This window comes from Haliotis rubra, unplaced genomic scaffold (genome assembly GCF_003918875.1).
Source record: "Haliotis rubra isolate DU_JTF1 unplaced genomic scaffold, ASM391887v1 Scf440, whole genome shotgun sequence".
NCBI lineage: Eukaryota > Metazoa > Mollusca > Gastropoda > Lepetellida > Haliotidae > Haliotis > Haliotis rubra.
This window is the reverse complement of record NW_025767125.1, coordinates 246,660-269,385: the sequence shown is the minus strand read 5'-3', so window position 1 is coordinate 269,385 and position 22,726 is coordinate 246,660. Positions and strand designations below refer to the sequence as shown.

The 22,726-nt window shown below is 38.2% G+C and overlaps 1 protein-coding gene and 1 long non-coding RNA gene across 3 annotated transcripts in view; one reads left to right on the top strand and one right to left on the bottom strand.

Annotated features, from left to right (window-relative positions):
• The window catches only part of LOC124289413 (potassium voltage-gated channel subfamily A member 1-like), a 139,903-nt gene that overhangs the window by 50,276 nt on the left and 66,901 nt on the right, over positions 1 to 22,726 (bottom strand). The window lies entirely within an intron of this gene.
• LOC124289415 lies at positions 7,091 to 22,181 on the top strand. The gene is made up of 3 exons (XR_006901684.1): positions 7,091 to 7,220; positions 13,805 to 13,809; positions 22,169 to 22,181. It is a non-coding gene; the product is annotated as an uncharacterized LOC124289415 (long non-coding RNA).

Below are 22,726 nucleotides of genomic sequence, written 5' to 3'. Positions count from 1 at the left end.
TGGAACTGGTTTACGATTCCAAAATAAATGAAAATATCAGGTACATTTAGGAAAAAAACATGACATTGCTTAAAATGTGACATATCTTATGTTCTTCATCTTGTATATTTGGAGTTGCTGTCTTGGAGGATATGAACTGGACATCAGCCTATCAGCAGATTTAAATAAATCCATGTTCATATTCTTGTTTCAAAACCAAGTCCATATCATACATCAATCTGAAATTAATGTCTAGTCAGTACGAAAACCACTGTCTGCATTGTATCAAACATTTTCAAAAAGAAATCGGTTTCAGTCAGCAACCTATCATGTGGTTTGGTTCTGGAATCTGTTGTTAGAAAGTACACCATTATCATGTTTCTTGGAGAACCTCTATGTTAAGCATCATGGTGCAAAACATGTTCAGTATCTGTCAAATGTTCACTGTGATTTTCGGGATGTGGAACCCTTATCGTTTTCACACAAATCTGATGTTAAATAATACATTCAGGCTGCATCCAGTAGGACACAGAAAAAAATTGTTTTTGAATGAATGATGCTGTTTGACAGTACAGTATGACTTAAATTAACATCTGCATGCAGTGAAGAGTGAGTGAGTGAGTTTTGGTTTTACGCTGCTTTTAGCAATATTCCAGCAATATCACGGCGGGGGACACCAGAAATGGGCTTCATACATTGTACCCATGTGGGGAATCGAACCAGGGTCTTCAGGGTGACGAGCGAACGCTTTAACCACTAGGCTACCCAACCGCCCCGCATGCAGTGAAGAAACATCCAGCCATAGAGCTGATGCAGTTAGGGAACGCTATATATATTTTTGACAAACAACCAGTACATGAGAATTCCTGTTATTTGTGATTATTAATTTTGTTGCTATTTCTTCGGGTCCCCGTTTTTAACCTGGACCCGTACAATTAAACATTGGAGTTCCCTGGAACCCCCAAAGTAAATAATCCACATAAATCCCTGATATATACCACATAAACTAGCTGTCTCTGGCTGGAAACACTGCTAGATTAAGTATTTAGACATCCATATACAACATTTACCAAGCAGCATTTCTAACATTGAACAGAGCCAGGATGAATATTGATCATAAGATTCCACTTGGTTACCGCGGTGATGGCAGGAGTAGCATACATCAACATCCAGTAATGCTCAGTGATGGAACAACTGTCCAATCAAATGATAAAACACATCTATATCACATATGCTACAACCTGTGTATATCTCATATGACAAAACTAGCTACATCTGGCATCTACAGATGAGATCACCATATTCAGGGTATATTAGATCATGCGGAAACCATGCCATACCATGCAGTTAAACAATGCATTTTAGAATACTGACAATGAATTCATTACTTGCAGAATTATCATGTCTACTTTTGAAGCCATACTGTTGAAATACCATGTTTCCCATAAAAAAGGGATCTAAATTTGGTTCCGATTCGAACAAGTCCCATTAAAAAGGAGCCCTAGGTGAGGTGGTGAGGTGAAATTGGGTTTAATGTCGTGCTTGAGAATATTTTGCTCATATGACGATGTGCATGCGTGTGTATGTGTATGTGCGGCTGCTTGTACTAGCCCAAACTGAAGCTGGTTTTATAGTGCTAGCTCACTGAGATACCATGCCGCAGTGAAGCATGAATACCCCACTCAGACATAGTATACTGACTCCGAGCAGACCAGTCCTTGTTGTACCCATTACTGCCGAGCGCCAGGCAGGGACCAACAAGTACCATATTTTAACGTCTTTTGGTATGACGCGGTCGGGGCTCGAACCCGCGACCTTCCGCTCTCCGGGCGGACGCTCTAACCACTACACCACGGAGGCGGTCAAAGGAGCCCTAGTGAGAAGGGAGATTCTGAACCTTAGGAAATCTAAACTTCATTTAGGGGTTTGGCAATGCAGTAAGGGCTGTGCAGAAAAGAAAATAATGTGGTTCAGGGCCTGGGAGACAGACTAGGCCCACTTCCGAAAGCCATCTTAGTACTAATGCAATCACCAGTCCCATACTTTAACATTGACTTACGACAGTTGTTAGAACAGGGCATTTCTTGTATTGACTGTTTATGAAGGTTACACTTAGGGTTATACCTTGACCTACAAAACAAAAGGTCCAGAGGCTCCCTAGTGCATATAAGGCCTGTAAGTCTTGTGAGGCTCTACTTCCGATTACTAAGCTGGTTCGGCTCCCTTTGAGCACACCAACTTGCGATGTGCGAGACGGGGCCCAACTTACTTCCTGTACCACATTTCTAGTGACAAGCATATATTCAAGAACCAGGCTAGCTATTCTCGAAATGTCCGTAGCCCTAAGAACTTCTTAAGCCCATCCTCAACACATAGGCTACGATCAAAGTTAAGAATTCTTAGGGCTACGGATGTTTCGAAATTAAGGGCCCAGTTCTGGTTCCAAATTCGCGCAACCGCCAAACACGACTTTACTAGACCGGACCAAGTGTTCATTGTTTAACAGGTCTCGCTATGTGCGAGAATTTCAAGGGTCCCTACAGGATACATATGAGAGTCCTCTTAAGTAAGCAAATGGTTGCTGTGCAGTGTACTGAAAGATTTGACAATTAATTGCAAAACCTTTATATTTCTTGTCAAGAATTGGGTACAATGAACATTATGGTGTATTCCTTATGATGGAAATAGGCTTGTTTGTTTCGTGTCTAGTCTATATATTTGTGTCTACTGGATGCACATTTTTGTGTCATTTAAGGTCCTGTAGGTGCATCGTACATCAATCATATATTCAACAGCAAGTATCAAAGACATTCAAGACAAGATGGTAAATGCATGAATTCTACATATCTCCTGAGCAAATTCCCATAGGTATTAATAGTGCTCACATTTACATGAGGAATACGGTAAGTGCATGTTTGTTCATGAGAATTCTTAGCAATGCAGGTAATCCATACAGATTCATTAACACAATAATGGGAAAATTCGTTAGTACAGGTGGTTTTTTAAAGAAGAAACATTTACATATCCAAACGAATGCATACCACAATACTTAATGGATTTATTGAAAGTTGATATAACTGTTTGTGTTTTCATCAGAAACAGCCAAGAAAATTTAACAAAGCCAAACACACATGAAAAGAACCAGTAATCCATAAGCATGCAAAACTGTCTCACAACACTCAGCAAAAAGACACCAGGCGAGTAATTGCAATAGATTTCTTCCAGTGAACTTTTTTCAAGCTAGGCTTGGTGCATTAAAAATTTAGTTGTTTCTTCTTCATGGTATTGATTGCACAGGAACCAAACCAAGACGAGCTTCAGTCAGACTGACATGACGTATAGGCGTGAAACGACATACCACGGTATTAGTAGAACCAAAGTATTTTGCCTTCAGTTCGGTATACCATAATGCAATCAAAAAATTCGGTATTTTACTAAACTTTTTAAAATATTTCCTAAAATGTCTAGAAATCGTATCATTTTGTCAAAATCTATGCATTTCTTTGCCAGACGGCTGCTTTTTTCCAGGAAGTAAGTTCTTCCGAAATGGACTGACCAAAGGCCTTGTACCGTGATACGTACTGTACCATGGTGATAGCGCACCATTTCACCCAATGACGTATAAGTGAGTGAGTGAGTGACAATCTCAGATGAAGTGGAAGAGGGCTTAACGTCATGTTCAAGACCATTGCACTTATATTGCTACACGCATGTGTGTTTATGCCTGCTTGTACTCGTCTGGACCACTGCAGGCTTTGAAGTGCTGACTTGTGAGATACCTTTGAAACCCTGCTTCGACACACTATACTCCTAGCTGACCATCCTCTTAATGCTAACCGCCAGACATAGCATTAACAGCAAAGATATCCTTGACAAAATAAAAGGCATGCCACAAAATGAGTAAAACTCTCTGTACTTCCAGACAAAACAAACACTTCAATTACTTCCTAATTGATACGATTAAGAATAAATAAGCCTTAAAATGTTCTTTTAAGTGACAGAAGGAATTGTTATTCATTTCTTAAACTCTCGAACTGTGCATCCAGGATGGAAACTTTGACATTCCTTTTGTTTTAAATGAGAAGATATTTCATTTCCATTTTAAGACCATAATTTGCCGCTATATGATGCATATATCACATCCTGATGGCATGATTCCAACAACCAGTGGCAGAAAATTACAGGGAGGAGGAACCTGAGGTCCTCTGTGTTTGAGGGATATTGTAAAGTTGTTTTTCTCTCAGGACAATGTCAAGCTTTCAGTTTGACTTCAGCATCAGTTTCTCACACTTTTTGTTTGACAATTTGTCAAGAGTTCATCATTTCCATTAAAAGTGGAACAGATAGAAGAATCAGTTTCAAACTGTTACCGAATATACTATAAAAAATGCTTTTGCCCCAGGTGTGTAGAAAAATATGAACTATTCACTGGATGCTAAGAAAAAAGGAAAAAATAGTGCTTGTCCCTTCCTTTCTAAGAGAAAAAATATGTTGGTCTTTAGGCTGTGACAGAAAAATACTGTCTGAAACTAAACATCATCCTTATTGAAACTTAACTTAATGGTATGTGTTGAATGAGTGAGTGAGTGAGAGTATGGTTTTACGCTGTTTTTAGCAATATTACAGCTTTATCATTGCGAGGATATCAGAAATGGGCTTCAAAATTTGCACCCATGTGAGGAATAAAACCCAGGTCTTCGATGCGTGGAGTGAACACTTTAACCACTATGCAACACTACCGTCCCACTCACTACCGTCCCACAAACGTGTTGAATGATCCGATGTTACATTTACTGAAGAACATTATTCAACAGCGAGCTTAACCAACTTATGATACAAAATACAATATGTCCAACAGCAGCATTGGAAGTATTTAAAGAAGGCAACATCTCCTATGATTGTGTTTTCCTCAGTTGGAAGTTACATTATCTACTAGGGTTGGGACGATTCACCAATACATCACGATACATTTTAATTTGACACAGCTATCATATTGTCGACTGGTGTATTGATACAAAACAATACACAACTTTTTTTTCAAAACAGTTTTATCTTAAACATGTTAAAGTACTTAAGTAGAGAAAAATATATAAAGTATGATAGAGTTACTTGTTTGTTTATTACAATAGTGTTATTGTTATACACAAATACCTTCAAATAAATCATTTTAAATCTTAATACTGTGTCATTCTTTCAAGGTGTATGCATCATGATAAGTATCGTATCGTAGGAAAAATATGGCGATACATATCATATCATGACATAGTGTATCGTCCCAGCCCTAATATATACTAAACATAAAACATCAACAACAGAAAATAAACAGTCCAGAATTTCCCCTTCACCGACTTCAATGACAGTGAAAAGCATAACAGCAGTAAAAAAAATCAATGGGTCACTAAAACCATGTTTTGTTAGCAAAAGCGTAAGATGCTCCTACCAGGAGTTCCCGCCACTCACCTAATTTGCACAAAAACATTCATCCTTTCCTGAAACCACACAGCAATACCCCTGCCAAGCCACAGCAGCTTCTAAACAAGCCAGATAATCAAGTGATGGATGGACCAGAAAATTCTGTCACATGATAGCGCATTTACTGATTTTGTTGAAACCGATAATGATATGGAGAACATCAGCTGTAATTTCATGAGGCAGTTAGGGTGAAGTTACGCATTTTATAACCATTGTGGTATGGTATAATACATGAACAGTATAATTTTAACTCGCAGCATTAAGTTTAATAACAGGACCTTTGATTTCAATTCCTCATTTTGAATACCGATTTTTAAGCATCACCTATAACAGCATGAAAAACATGACATTTTAAATCCTGACAATTGCAATAATTCGTTACAAGAAATTTACCATTTATTGACCAACAAAAACAGGTTCTCAAGTTACTGTATTCAACATATAACTTATGTAATGAAACAAAACCAGTGATCTTTTATGGAACATCAATCTGGCAATAAATGAACACTTCTGACATTTAAAAAATTTCATCATTTTTTGTGAAATGTCTTCATACTCCTGTAGTACAATAACATGGACAAAAGGTGAGACACGAGAACTTAAAGATGAAGAGAATACCTGAAAGGGATTGACAGCTGAGGCTTATCTTCACCATGATTTTATATGCTGAAGGATGATGAGTAAAACCATCTTCTGCATCTTGCGGCAGTGCAGGGAGGTGTTTATTATAAACTTTGGCAGAGAACACTTGTTGGTGGCCACAGGTGGTTAAGTTATCACTGTCAGGAGTTCCTTTGATGCTACTAGTTACAGTGCTACTCAATATGATCAATGATGCCTTGCAAAGAAACGATTTGGATCAACGAATATCAGCCTGATACATTCTTAGTGTTTCCCCAGGATCCAAAAAGGGCAGGGTGACAGAATTTCAAAAGGGGAACTCTTATTCCAAAAGCGGCATGCTGTGACAGATTTCTCAAAGAGCAGTTAGTATTATGAGTAAGTTATTCATGCACAGCAATTCTTAAAGGCTCAAAGACCAGACAATCCTGTGATCAACAGCACGAGCAGATCTGCAGTGGGAGTGAGTGTGTCAACCATCAGCGAGCCTGACCACCTGATCCTGTTAGTTGCCTCTTCAGCAATATTCCAGTATAAGCATGGGTTGCTAAATAATTCTACCCCGGATCTTCACGGGTCCAAATAGCAAGTTCACTTAACTTCAACATGAAATAGAAACTAAAACCACCAAGTGTTAACATCAATTATTGCATTAAAAGAAGGGCAGGGCACAAGTAAAGGAAGGGGACCACTGTCTTGGATCAGTCAAGAAAGGGGACACTACTGTGCAGAGATGCCAACCCCAAAGTGTTGCCAATAGTAGTTTCAAGATCAAAATTATTAGTTTGACCATAAAATTAGTAGTCAACTAAATACTTAAAATCGTGATCGTGAGCAACTGAAAAATCCACATTGCAAAGTCGACAAAATGCGTGGATATCGTCACACTGAGACTTTTTTAAACTGCTGAATGTTTCAGATTTTATATTAATTTTCGCTAAAATTATGTTTGTTACTTGCAATGATTCCAGTTCAAATATGCCATTAAATTTGATGAATGGAAGGCATGTGAAGTCCAATAATGTAATTAATCGATGAAATTATATGTTTTTGTCCATACATCCGAATTTTAATGAATTTTCTTCAAAATTCGTAGTATTTCTAGTGCAATTGTATTGGCGTACTTTGAAGCTAAAATTTGTGGATCAGTCAAGAGCGCGGACGATCAGTCAAATACTGTGGATCGTAAGAAGAGGTTGGCATCTCTGTACACTACTGTGGATCAGTCAAGAAGGGGGACACTGCTGTGGATCAGTCAAGAAGGGGGACACTGCTGTGGATCAGTCAAGAAAGGGGACACTACTGTGGATCAGTCAAGAACGGGGACACTGCTGTGGATCAGTCAAGAAGGGGGACACTGCTGTGGATCAGTCAAGTAGTAGGGGGACACTACTGTGGATCAGTCAAGAAAGGGGACACTACTGTGGATCAGTCAAGAAAGGGACACTACTGTGGATCAGTCAAACATGAACTGAGACAAACCAGTCAAGAAGGGGACACTACTGTGCATCAGTCAAACATGGCTGAGACAAACCATGTTGCTCACATACTGGGTAAAAGTGATTGATGAAAATTGTTTACACTGCCTATTCAGATGAGATCAATTACAAATGCCGCAGAGCTTAAGGTCTGGTGAAGGAATATGGAACACGACATTTATATTCAGCTAATGTCAGTGCTGATGGTTTTAGCCATTTAACTCATATATAGTAAGCCATATCTTGTAACAATGTTTTTGATGTAACTTTGCAATCAACTGAATAATGACTTTCAGATTGATTAATTTTCCCACTTTTAATCATTTATGAGTCATCAGAATCTGTATGTCTATCTTGTCTTGTTTAGAAATAATTCATGGAGAATAATTAAAAACGAGGGGATTTATCGGATGTAAAATACTGCGTCACATGCATAAATATTGAAAATGGATGCAAAAAAATACAGGGTGTCTTTTGAGACTAAGAAACTTTGCAAGCATGTTCAGGAATGAAGGATTTTATATAATAACTTGATAGTATTGAAAAATTAAAGCTGTAGGTAATCATTGAAAAAATTAATACATAGTCAATAGCTGCATAATCCTAGTACTAGCAAGTGCAGTTTCAGTTGATGAATTCCATATCCATTTTTTAATTAGCCGCCTTTAGGGCATGTGCAAATTTATGTCACTGGTGGTTGAGTGCTGTGTCAGTATTGGTTGTGGTTAAGTGTGTGCTTCAAAGTATGGCAATAAAAATTAAAAAAGAAATATGGATGTTTTTTGGTGGATCGAATTGAGTACATCTCCAAGTTCAAACAAACATATACATATAGAAAATGTATACATATCCCTGTATTACGGGTTTGTGGAAACTTCTCCCTAATTTCCCGCTGGTCACACGAACAATAGTAAAACACCTCTCTGACTTATTAAAGAGAGCCTTATCTCAACCATGAGCCATCATCGATGAATTTACAAATCTGTGACGCAATATCCCTCGTTATCGTACAAGTAAGCACCGCCATTCAAAACATATGATGCAAAAAAATCTATGATTTTGCAATAATATTTAACATAAACAAAATGAAAAATAAGATAAGGAATTCAGCTGTATTATCTGAATGAAATATGTTACATTCTGTCTATGACATTTCTCTGGGACCCATGTTTTCTACGTTGTGATGCCATCAGTTAATGGTTCTTACTCCCAAAAGTTTAATAAATAACCCAGGTAAATCGGCAAAATAAGGTCTGAATCATTAACCAATGAACGACAATGTTTCACCTGCTATATGTCATCATTTTCTATAGGCGTATGTGCATACAGTAAGAAAAACTTATATAATTAGCTCAATCAAAAAAATATATATGAAACTTTACAAGACAAGGCTTTGGAGATGTTAACTGAAGACTATAAATCTAAAACTGTTTCATTCACCACAGTTTAAGAACAAAGGTTCCAGTCATGTTGAATTAGGACAAAAAAAACAAACACCCAAAACATCTGAATGTCTAAATCCATCAACTCCTGGCAGCGTCCAGCTCATCCTTCTAACCAAAACAGTTTCAGAATCGAGCAGTTTGCCTAGTAATCCATGTGGCTCGAAAACAGTGTATATGTGTGTATGTAAACAAACACACATCCCTCGGAGATGGGAGCAGTGCTCATTCCTTACAGGTAATGAACCCGTACTTGTGGGAAGCTCTGATCAGGTATAAATTGTCTTTATAAATACTTGGTGGAGGCCATCTTAAGTATTCAATCCAAAGCAGGTGGTCTGTGTAGGGGTATGGCGGCTATTCTTCATTTCAGTATGAATGATAATTTACACTGTCGTACATTCAACCTCGGCCTTATCGCAGAATGCTGGCCAACACCCAACATTAGGTTCTGAAAATATCACCCAAGTCAGTGTTCGAAATAACAAAAATTGCCCGAATGCCAACAGGATTCACCATCTTTTGAAGCTGCGGGCTCTGAATAATCTCCAGAGGGTCTCATTTAAAAAGAAAATACAGCTTATAGTGACAAATAAATGGACACATAAATTTACAGCATGCCACAGGGACTCATACAAATATGAAATTAAGGTCGGACGCAAAAACTTCCCAAACACTTCCTGCCACAGGATTTTGGATAGGCGCGTATTTCAAAAAATGATCCAGAATATTCAAACTTTAATGAAAACTCAGTAAGTGTGTAGTGTTCCAAAGCAAGAACTAACCATACATATATCTACTGACCAAACACCTTGAAATATGAAATCATTACAGATAATACTGCAGGGCTCCAGATAACAGCCATATCGGCACGATACAGTAGGAAATAATTAAGAAAACGTAGCAGATACGCACCACAGCAATGGTGTACGGTCTTAGAATCATTTACAGACATATTTATCTGAAAAAGTAGTTTCATTGTTTATTGACCTGTTTACACAAGAGTAGCAATGTTGTGATGCATATATGAAACAAACACAAGATTACTGATACTCCATTAAATTCCATTCAGTACTCTAAATGTACTCTTAAATGTCACATGCAACGTAAAACACAACTTTGCAGATTCTGATACCTTTCGGTATGGACTTACCGAAACAAATCATCAAAAATGCAAAATCAACTTATAAAGTTGAAAAATAACATTGATATCTCACAGGCGCGAGCTTTTTATATGTTATGACAGTAAATAAACTGTTGATATAATTTCATTTGTCTATTTCACCACACGTTCTTACCGAGTCACTTTCTCAGTTTGATACTTAAAAGCGATGTCATTATTTAGCAATGACAGAATTTCTAACTGTGATATAGATATGTCGTTGTCACAGACAAAACTCAATGTCTTGTTTTATTGACACCTGTGTGTCTGCCCGCCTGTCTGCTAATGACAATATTCAATACACAACTGCGATCACTGACCACATGCAATTTGAACTTAACACCAATCAGGCTATACACCATAAACAAAACGCATTGATTTATGGCCCGAGTTCGGTCTCTGTCACATTATGTAATTACACAGACAGGCAGGTGTGATACTTGAACACATGACATGTTATGATGTCTGTTGATTGCAAAATGTTATACACAAAAAATGAGCATGTATTTACAAAACCCAACATCTCTATATATACACACACAATGAGCCCTGAGGGCATCTGCAAATGAACCAGCCGTTACACTTGAGTGCACACCCACCCGCTCTGACTGGGTTCGGTATCCCGGCTGCTTCGTTTCTTGGGAAGTAAACCCAAGTACACAATATTGCACTTTTGATTTGTGATTGTACGCTTATAATTTTGTTTTTTCATAACCAGCAATGTATATTATATGTCATGAATAAGTGATAATTGTGTTTTAATTATGTTTGATTTTTTGGTTGCATGTGACCTTTAAGTTTTTCCAGTACTCCTATATTGAAAATATAAGGAGTACGTACTCTGATGTTGAAAAATTATCTGGAGCCCTGATACTATTTATTACAAAGTATCAAAGTACAGAAACCTTTCGTCATTAATAACTTTGTACATCAGGTGAGGTGAGGTGAAATTGGATTTAACGTCGTGCTTGAGAATATTTCGCTCATATGATGACGCGCATGCGTGTGTATGTGTGGCTGCTTGTACTAGCCCAGACTGAAGCTGGTTTTATAGTGCTAGCCCACTGAGATACCATGCCGCAGTGAAGCATGAATACCCCACTCAGACACATTATATACTGACTCCGAGCCGACAAGTCCTTGTTGTACCCATTAATGCCAAGCGCCAGGCAGGGACCAACAAGTACCATATTTTAACGTCTTTTGGAATGACGCGGTCGGGGATCGAACCCTCGACCTTCCGCTCTCCGGGCGGACGCTCTAACCACTACACCACGGAGGCGGTCTTGTACATGAGAAATCATATCACAGACAATAATGTTTGTGTGACGTGCAAAGATTATTCTTATGAGATATCCTGCAGCAGCCATCTCTGGACAATGAAACTTTTGTTTTTGTACTTGGCAACATTCCAGCTGTATGATGTCGGTCTGTAAATAATTGAGTCAGACAATCCCGAGATTGACATTATGATCATGCACTAGGATTTTGGGATATGACGATATGTATTGTAGCCAGACCACTTGATCCCTTTAGTTGCCCTTCATGATAAGCATTGGTTCTTGAAGATCAATTGTTACTCGGGTCTTCACAGGTATAGTCATCAATGAAAGGCTCTGATAACTTCATCAGAAAGGCGTAATGGTCTAAATTGTGTTTTGTCTTACATGAAACTAAGACTTCTCTGTCAAATGAGTGAGTGAGTGAGTATGGTTTTACGCTGCTTTTTAGCAATATTCCAGCAATATCACGGCGGGGGACACCAGAAATGGGCTTCACACATTGTACCCATGTGGGGGGAATCGAACCCGGATCTTCGGCGTGACAAGCGAACGCTTTAACCACTAGGCTACCCCACCGCCCCTTCTGTCAAATGACTTTTTGAAGGTCCAATAAAGCTTTTAACACATAATGGGATGATAGTTTCACGTCTCCATCAGTACCACAACCCTCATTACCATATTTAGACACCATCTGAAATAACGAGTTTTGTGCATCATGGAATAATAAAAAATACACTATCAAAAGTAGATAACTATATTTTGACTATTCAGCATAATTTTATATCAGATAATTCAGTGACCAATACTTTGAGCAACAATCCATAAGCATTATTTGGTTGCTGTTTACGACCAGTTCCTTGGAACTGATTCCAACCTGGAATTTCTAAAGCCCAAGTCTAGTTTAATTCTGTTCAATCTAACAGGTTGAAAGCAGCCAAGATAAATACACTAAAATCTGCTGAAAATGATGCAGAGAGCTTGGTTTGTGACAATAGATTACAAGTCAATAGAACAGACTGCCATGGGGTAATATATTTGTTAAAATAGGTCTGTCATAAACTAGCTCTACTGTCAGTGCAAAAGAATCCCATACTTCATCAATGGAAACTACATCACGTTACTATTCTCTCCATATGTAAATGGTTATTTAGATAAGGATAGTCTTACACAGGAGTGACATCTTCCACTGCAGGCAGAGACTAAACAGGGGGGTATATGCCTCTTGCAGCAGCATCAGAGCACATCACGTTTATTTGATTATCCACATCCAATATTACAACACCAAAGCCAAATGGCACCAAGAGACAAGCCAAAATGATTATATGTTTACATGATCGCTTTCACAAACCAATCCTTACAGCACTTGTCTGAAATGACCTCCACCAATATACATATAAACAAGAACCCAGCTATAGCAGCTAGGGAGCTGGTGGAAGGTAAATGGCAGCCCCTACTCCTAACAATCCCAGTTTTATTAATTCCCCCAGCAAACACTTCTACTTCTGACTACATTTGCAAATCCAACTATTCTGACTGGAGCAGACTCGGCCCTAGGCAAGAGCACAGGGTCAATTTTCATATTGGAGGCATGCCAAGCCTTTCCACTCTGCCAGCACATGGCTCAACCCTGGCCATCTTCAAGTCATCATGTTGATAGAACAACCTTGGACACTGGACACTAATTGGCATCATTGGTTGGACCCCATGATTACTGGTATACAGCAATATGCTTTTAAACAAAACAGTTGCAATATTTTTTTTCCAGAGAACTGGTATACTGGTAGAGTATTGTGATTATCTCTCTGTTTTAAGCTAAAATCTTGAATATATTTCAATTGACAAAAAGGCATACTTTACAAAATATAAATTGTAGAAATAAGAATCTCTAATGATTCAACAATATTGAGATAGCTGTTATCAGAAAAAATAACATCTATTTTTAGGGTCTAAGTATGTACAAAATAGGATCTGCATGTACAACCAGTGTCAATATGTATTGCAACACAATTTATTTGCCAATACACAGCCCTAATCATTGGTGTCGAAGAAGACACATCTTTTAATTAAGAATTAATAATGTTATTTTAGAGAGTGCTATAGGGGTTAGAAAAGAATAATCAAAAATGTGTTTGAACACACATGAAATTGTGTGCCAATGTAAAAAAAATAGTCCTCCAAAAAGCAACAAACAGTAAGTTTAATTTGGGCTTCTGCAAAGAGTGGAATTTTATTAATTTTTTGATCCACGGATCAAGGATCCATGTTCAAGAAACAATATACAGTAAGTCTAATTTAGACTTTTGAAAAGGGCAACTTTTAAAATATATTTGGCACTGTCTATGTTTATGACTGTTGAAGTTTTTCAAGAGCGAGTGAACACAATACGACCCTCTGGATCAGCACCTCAACCAGTTCAACAGAAAAGCCAATAACACGACATTATGAATATAAACAAAACAGCCTTTATGACCACCTTATGGTATACAATATAGCTTCACAGTATCCTGGATGAGTTTTAGAGATACAACGCCCGGTGTATAACATTATTATCACACCGTATCTGCTGGAGTTGCTGCCAGTACACTCCGGTCTCTAGCTGGATACACAGCAAACCATAATGGGAGAAAATCATGTGTTCACTTTTCAACATCTGATGGTAAAGGGCGTGCACTATCAAGATTTAGGTGTCATGTCAAACTGATTGCAAATATTAGAACTTAGAAACTAAATCAATATGACATCAATCTCATGAAATTATGTGTTCAACTACAGTCCCAAAGAAGGTCTGTCAGCCTTGTGACAATGTGCAAGCTTTATTGAATGTATAACTATTATGATGTCATGTTATTGTTCTGACTGTTGATTCTGATCCAGGAATTCTGAAAAGGCACTTTATCAAATGGAAACATTGGTCATTATGCAAAATTAACACCAAAGTTTAAGACTACTGGCAGGAGTGACCAGCAATATCATGTCGGGGGACACCAGAAGGGTCTTCACACTTGTACCCATGTGGGGAATCGAACGCAGGTCATCAGCATGATGAGCGAACGCTTTAACCACTAGGCTACCCCACCGCTCTTACAAGCAGAAGCCATGTATGAAATAGACTGAGCGTTGTATATTCAACTATGTCATAAATACTATCAGGACCACTTCCTACTTAAACAGGGGCCCCTTTCATGAAACAATCACAGTTTAACGATGATCATAAGTCTATGTTAAACCAAGGAGTTACGATAGACGTAACACCACGCTTGCTTTGTGAAACGGTCCCCAATATCTAAAACAGGTTTTACATTGCATGTAACAGTTAAGTGTCTCGTTGACTTGATTATTTCATTAAGTTTATACAGAAGGAGATTAGCTCTCATTAATTATTTAAAAGGCCTCTTAACATGTAGGTGACCTGTTGCTATTTAGAGATAGCTGATAGACGATAAACCGAAGCGACTGAAGTATAAGCTCAAAATTTTCAACAACCAGTATCTCTCTGATCAAGTATTACTACAAGCCAATAATAAAATTGAAAAAAAAAAATCTGTAAGTTTTACAAACAGTAGCTCTCTCTCCTGACTTCACTGTACTCCATGGAAAAGAATATAGATACTTGGTCTTCCTAACTAATTAACTTCCTAACAATTTATAGCTCTTCTAAAAGTCTTGCTTCTTCTTCAGAATAGATATGGTTAATTTGGTCTACTTCACAGAAGTCTAGATAAGTTGCGTATCTAAAATACTCATTGAAATTTCCAAAATACGCACTGAAATATATCTGTAGGGTCCCAAATACGCAAAGGAAATTACAGAAACGTCTTGGTTCATGATGACTTGCGTACCCTGACTTACCGGTAAAAAACAAATGTGTAACAGAAAGTAGCTAACTGTCAAATGTTACGAGACCGGGTAGATTATCATGCCAACATGTTTACATTTCAATGTGGTCACTGCATAAGTCAAATAATAAAGTAACTTAAAACTTCACATTTGTTTTTATTTCTCTTTAAACAATGACCATGTTAATGTCTGAAGTACAAACAGTTAGATATGGTTATCTTTTTTAACATGTTAAAATTACTGACATAGAAAATACCCAACTTTTAAAAAAAAGGTGGGTGTTGAAATATTTAAGTACCTAGTGAAGATCAGTAGTACCCATTTGTAACAGACACCATGGGTAAAATACCCAGATTGGAAAATGCTTATCTGGAGCTCTGACTTCATGTTAAAACTTAGAACAGAACTTTAGCATAATGGCCATAGTATTTCATATTGTTAACTTGAATTTCACAAATAAAATTATCGAGATTTACAAGGCATAGTTTTTCATTGTTGCATAGTGCAGCACTAGCAGGTGACACATAATGAAATCTGGACTAGACAAGCCAGTGATTGATATTATGATCAATGTCCCATACCATCGGGATCTGAAGGTGTGCAATCATTTGCTTGGTACTACAAATGTAGCTTCTCATCATATTCTAACATAAAGCCTCTAGGGGAGAGAGATAAAAGTTTGTTTCCACAGTTTATCACTACACAAGCAGTGTATGAAATTGACACCAGCAATGAGGCCTCAGGCCAATGAATTTTCAAAAGGGCCTGTATTGCAAAATACATCAGGGTCCTTCATACATTTTCATATTTTTGTAGAATGATTTAAGACTTTAAAAAACCTAAAATCTTTTAAAAACATTTTGTAAACATATCTAAGAAAATGATACAATGTGTTTCTGATGTATCAGTAGTGAGTGAGTGAGTATGACTTTATTCAGCTTTTAGCAATATTCCAGCAATATCATCGGGCAGGGGACACCAGAAATGGGCTTCACACATTGTACCCATGTGGGGAATCGAACCCGGGCCTTCGGGTGACGAGCGAACGCTTTAACCATTAGGCTACCCCACCGTCCCCGGTGTATCAGTAGAAATTTGCTTATGTCACCAGGACACTTACAATGTCAATTAAATAGCTGAAAACAGGGCCAGCTGATACTTGTTTCCAGACGTGAAAACTTACTAGTCTGCACACTGAGCTAAACATTTAGTTTCTAACACTATACATAAGTACAAGCAGTACCCAGCACCCACTTCAAATGGAACCAGGGTCGCAGTAGTGAGTATTTAAACCACAAGGCTACCATATTGTTGCTGGCTAACATGGCAGCTGAGATTTGTGTCCACTACCCATTATTACAAGGCCCACAGCTGGCATGACCCACATCTCCTTCTGTTCCGTAATTAATAATAACAGATTATTTGAGTGGAAGTGTCACTAATGAACCTTAATGAAAGCATGGAATGCATGATGACCTAATTCACTCAGCTGTTTGCATATGTTTCATATAATTCAGGCCAAAAAATAGAAAAACCCTGTTTCATGTTTCCTCCCCATGACTAGAAATTCAAAGTTGATTGAGACCCATGATGATGTGGGTTGGAATTGGGCGACCAACAAAATAGGGGTGAAACTGTATACCACGGTATTAGTAGAACCGTGGTATTTTGCCTTCGGTTCGGTATACCGTAATGCAATTAAAAATAAATTCGGTATTGTCGGTTTTCTGCATTATGGTCAAATCTCATGTACTGAACCGAAACTGACTAAGCCGAAGGCCTTTTACGGCAATGCGTACCGTACCATGGTAAGAGCATACCGTTTCACCCCTACAACAAGATCTGAGTGCCGTTGTACAAAGCAAACTCTGCGCTATCTTAAGGTATGGGAGTTACAGACCTTAGCACTAAGATCGTTTTGAACAACAGCACCCACGTGGTTAGGCTTGTTGACTTGTTGATCTGTGTCAGCATATTTCGTAGATGTGTTTGCTATATCAACCACTGGATCGTCAAGTACAAACTCAATTATTTACACGCTGGAATATTTATTGCTGAAATATTGCTGAGTGTGGAATTAAACAAGAAACAAAGAAACAAACACAAGGCCCTTTAATCAAAGAGAATAGCCTTACTGAAACAACTATCTGGTATCGGTCCTGTGGGGTGGTCTAGTAAGACCGGACCTGTGAAGATCCCGGATAGAATAGGTCTTCAGCAACCCATGCTTGCCACAAAAGGCGACTATGCTTGTCGTAAGAGGCGAATAACGGGATCGGGTGGTCAGGCTCGCTGATTTGGTTGACACATGTCATTGGTTCCCAATTACGCAGATCGATGCTCATGCTATTGATCACTGGGTTGTCTGGTCCAGACTTGATTATTTACAGACGGCCGCCATATAGATGGAATATTGCTGAGTGCAGCGTACAACTAAAGTCACTCCCTCCCTCTAGTAAGACCGACCAAGAAGTTGGATCCTTGGGTCTTTTTTCCCCCACACATTTACCATCAAGATTAATCATTTGTTTTGTTTCATTGCAGTCACCTAGCTGCAGAGACTGCAATGTTTGTACCAGATGCCATCTTATTTTCTGGTAGACGAATCAATATGCATCACATGATCCTCATGTTCAATCAAGTGACAAGTCAATACTGATCATGTGACGAGACTGTACTCCAGGTCAATGTCAGTCATGTGATTTGGGGGTCAACACTGAAATGTCACATGGTATGGATAAATGGAACTGTAAGATTCTTTACAGAGATAAAAAACAAATAATCATGAATACACATCAATCCCACTGAGTGCAACTCAATGCAGAACTATAGATGCTAACAATGCCTCAAGTACTCTGTTGAAAGATGTTGCACTTAGTGGCAGAGGCTGCAATAATGTAGCCTCACACACAATTGATCATTAACATTGTATGAAATTGAACTACACTTGGCAAATGATCATCCATACTGACCATGATTTCGGGTGATAACACCAGGTTTTCTTTTATAGCACTGCTTGGTCAAGATTCTAATTCTACTGCTCTTTCTGGATGTGGGTTAGACATGTCAAAATATTTTGTTTTGTTCAACAAGTGAGTTTGGGTGAGTGAGTGAGTTGGGTTTTATGCTGCTTTCAGCAATATTCCAGAAATATCACTATGACACCAGAAATGGGTTTGTGAGTGTGTGAGTGAGGTCCACATTATTCCGGCTATACATCAAGCTGCCAATAAGTGAGTCTAAGCTAACCAGTGGTCGATATCATGAGCACTGACCCAATATCAGATCAAGCCGGGAAGAAATCAAGCCACACTTGTAGTCCCCAGTCTTGTAATCTTAGTACCAACTTGTATGGATTGCTTGGGAGTTATAGTTATATACAGAAAGTTTTATACGGGAAAATAGAAAATGGCACCCACAAATATAATTTGCTGAATGAATTTTTAACAACCACTAAGGAAAGCATGGTGGCCACTTCTGGAACAAGGTAGACATTATTACATTAGTCTGAGAGAAGGAACTTCAGTGTCGCCTTGACAATCCAGACCCGTCAATACTATGTCAACAATCAATGGAATATTCCTCCCCATGATTACTAATTCATTATTTTGCCAACTGAGAAAGGGCAGTTACCACATAAGGCCTTGGCTGACTGAGCCCACCACTGACCTACAGCTAATCCTCAATGATAAAACAGGAATTTATTCATGGTGATGAATCAAAACTAACAAATAAATTTTCTTCCTTCATAATACAAGTTTCACATTTATACAATTACTAAAACAAATATCCTATTGTCTTGAATCATATGAATGCTTAAATACAGGGGTGGAAATAACCCACTGCCCGACGCCCGAGTCCAGTGTTTTTGTCTGTTGGGCAAGCAAATTTGTATATCACACTGTACCAGTGTCCAGTTGACTTTCCAATATTAATTATGTTGTTTATTTAAAAAATCAACAAGAAAACGGCCGGTACAGTGGAAAAATTATCAGGGCAAGTGATTTTACATGTGCCCCTGTACCGGAGTACACTAGCAATTTTAAAGTTATTTCCACCCCTGAAATACCACCTTTTCTCAGAGTAAATTTCAAAGTCATTTTGCTAATTTATCCTTGATAGGGCATTCACCTGTGCATGAAATGAAACACAGGAAATATCTTCATCCAGAATAGCATCACTCTGATGACAACAGCCTCAGCCTTCCTGCAAGTCTATACTGTATAATTACTACGTGGATGTATATTAGTGGTGGTGCCATTAATTGAAATAATCGAAGATTGGTCGCAATGACAAAACGACCAAGCAATCGATCATGTTTTCTCATAATCGAACACAAACAATTTTGGAACACTTGTTTGCAATAACAATATTTTTCAAAAGGTTGATTTAGTCTCTACATTGCGATAAGCACTACAAGCTCGTTCCAAGTCATGATTAAATTTATCTTAACAACTCCAGGAAATTTATGTTCCTAACACACTAGTCATCCTTTAAAGATGTGAAATTTGCAAATGCATTTTGTGCAATTTGTGAAAAAAACGAGAGAACTACATGTTTTTCTTTATTTTTGGGGCATTAACAAACATAAACAGGAAAATTTGATAAATGACGCTAACCAGTTATTTTCGATGATTGATCGGTTGTAATGAACCAATCATCAAATATGAGATTTAGACCAATTCCCAACACTAATGTATATTGATTCCATCCTTGTCATAAGGACGCCAGCCTTTTGTAGGGACTTATTCCTTCTACATACATAATCCAGGTTTGATCATGATATAAACGAATAATCATTGCCATAGAGACTGGTATAAAATTGAAAAAATTACCATACTACGAAGTGTCTGTAACATATATGCATACAAGGCAGTGATCGGCAAAAGTGGACCATGTGGATCCAGCTGCCAATAACTGTTTGTGAAAGGTTTTCTCAGAGACTTGCACAAGTCTACCTAACCCTCTGGCCAGCTTAGTGGTCTGCTTCTCAAACCAGATACCATTCATTAGTGGGAAGGTCAAAGGTTATGATGTTTGGTAGGCGTGCTGGTACTATTCTGATAATACAGGCCACTGGCCAGAGTTCCTGGCTCACCCATACCAGGAATCCTGGAAAGTGGATGTAAACCAGCATGAGTTGGATTCCTACAATCAACCCCACCCCCCCATCACACCTGCAGCAACCATCTGGATCAGGAATATCAATTTGGTATAAGTCTCAGATTTACTATCAGCAATCACGGTGAGAAGCTCTCTGAAAGCATTAACCATGTACAATACATCAAACATAATATGAATTATTACCAATGTGCAATTATCATGACTCAAATGTTACATGACTTCCAATATATTCTGAAATGACCTTTAGATGCTGCATCCTGCCAGTTTATACAATATTAATGGAGTGAGTGAGTGAGTGAGTGAGTATGTATGTTTTATGCCACTTTTAGCAATATTCCAGCAATATCACAGCGGTGGACACTAGAGGACACCAGAAATGGGCTTAACACATTGTACCCATGTGGGGAATCAAACCTGGGTCTTCGGCGTGACAAGCGAACACCTTAACCACGAGGCTACCCCATCACCACAGAGGCTGTATTGTTTGGACCATGGAGGTAGTCAAAATCATATAATAAAATAGCCATGACTAGGAAAGAACTAAATGTTGCTGGTGTTGAGACAGCAAGGAGAATGAGGCACAGTTGGAATTACAGCCCTTATCAGTTTATATGTGCAAACTGGGTGCTCTAGTAGCACACATTTACACACTGTGAATTTTGAAAAAGATGAAAACATACACAATTGAGCTCCTTAGGCCAAGTAAAAAAATTGTTGTGGTTCCGATTACACCTCTTTAAAATTTAGGGTAGGTAGGTAGGTAGGAAAATATTTTTTACATATTTTTTTAGAATAACACATTCATCAATGTATAATTGTTTATTCAATCAAGCTTGTGGTCATCATATCAACTTTCTCTATGATCAGAATGACCGATGTCTGTCGGTGCCACAAATAATAATGGTATCTGAAAGCTTATTTTATTCATTCCGCTTAAAAAAATTAGGGTCTGCACCAGAATTCAAGGGTCAGTCGGGTAATCGGAAACACAACATTTTTTTTTATAGGCCTTATGTTTTCATATTCCCCTCAACAGCCCGAAGTGTGCTGCAAGGAATAGGACTATTTCAGTGTGTGAGTTGGCTAAGGGGTCAGATTAAAGTATCTATAGGACATACTGAAATGGTGTTTGATTGACACATGAATAATACAGTATTGACAATCGGTATTTCATGCCTCAAACTGTGGCAGGTATTTCAAGCTTTCTCCAGGAATCAATGGAAGAGAGACGTATTGTGGAAATTCACATTCCTTTAACAAAAGTTTCCTCCGTGACCTTACCGACCTACACTAAAATAACCACCCATTGTGCAGAGCTTTGTTATTCCAGCAGGCAAAATAAAGTGAGAATAATGAATAAATAATTAATGAGAAAACCTCAGTCATAGCCAGGACCAGCGGCACTTTCTTCCTAATTTGATCTAACTTAGAAAACTCTTAATACAATAATTGATTTTTACAACTTCCATTTGTACAAAAAATGAGAAGTTTTTCAAAGCACAGCCATTCTTATTTTTTTCCCTATTTTCCTTTACAAAGGCTGGTTTTCGCTAATGGCCATCCATTACATTCCTGGTAGAATGTACATTTAAATCAATGCTACTAAATCACAGTTGGGCCTAAACAAATGTATGGGAAATAAAGTAAAACGTATTATCAAAAAGCCAACATTTTCCTTAAAAACTGTCCCTAAGAGTGTTTCCAAATGGACACATGAGAATAGTGTTATATTTGTATACCATTATCATGCCATGGTTACCAAATTTAAAGCTACGATAAAATCATCAGAGAACCTGGAGGGCCTATCACCCCTTTCAACCATGAACACAGCATTGATAAGCTCATTAGATTTGCAGTTGGGATGCACGATTTCACACCAGTTTTTCTTCAATGACCCCCTGTATGCAAGACCCTGCCTGGTGCAGCTGTACCTTACATTACCATTACTCAGCTTATGCTAGCAGTTTGTTTCATGCACTATTCTACACAACATTCCAGTTAAAATACACTTGTAACCATTACATATGCACAGTAACTGTATTTGGAAACATTGCATGTGCATGTGCATGTGCATGTGCATGTGCATGTGTGCGAGTCCATGTCCTTATACTACTCTCCTTTTGATGGAGTTCTTACTTAATTCCCTGTCATACACAAAATACGCCAAATGTATATTTAAACAACATTGCATATCTGATATCAAATTGGACTAGCACATGCACACTACCCATCTCAAAACCAACATCTGGCCCCTATACCAAGCACCAGCTTTTTTCATTCTCCTTGGAGTAGACAGCAAGGGCAAGTAACTCTTAAACACAGGTTCAA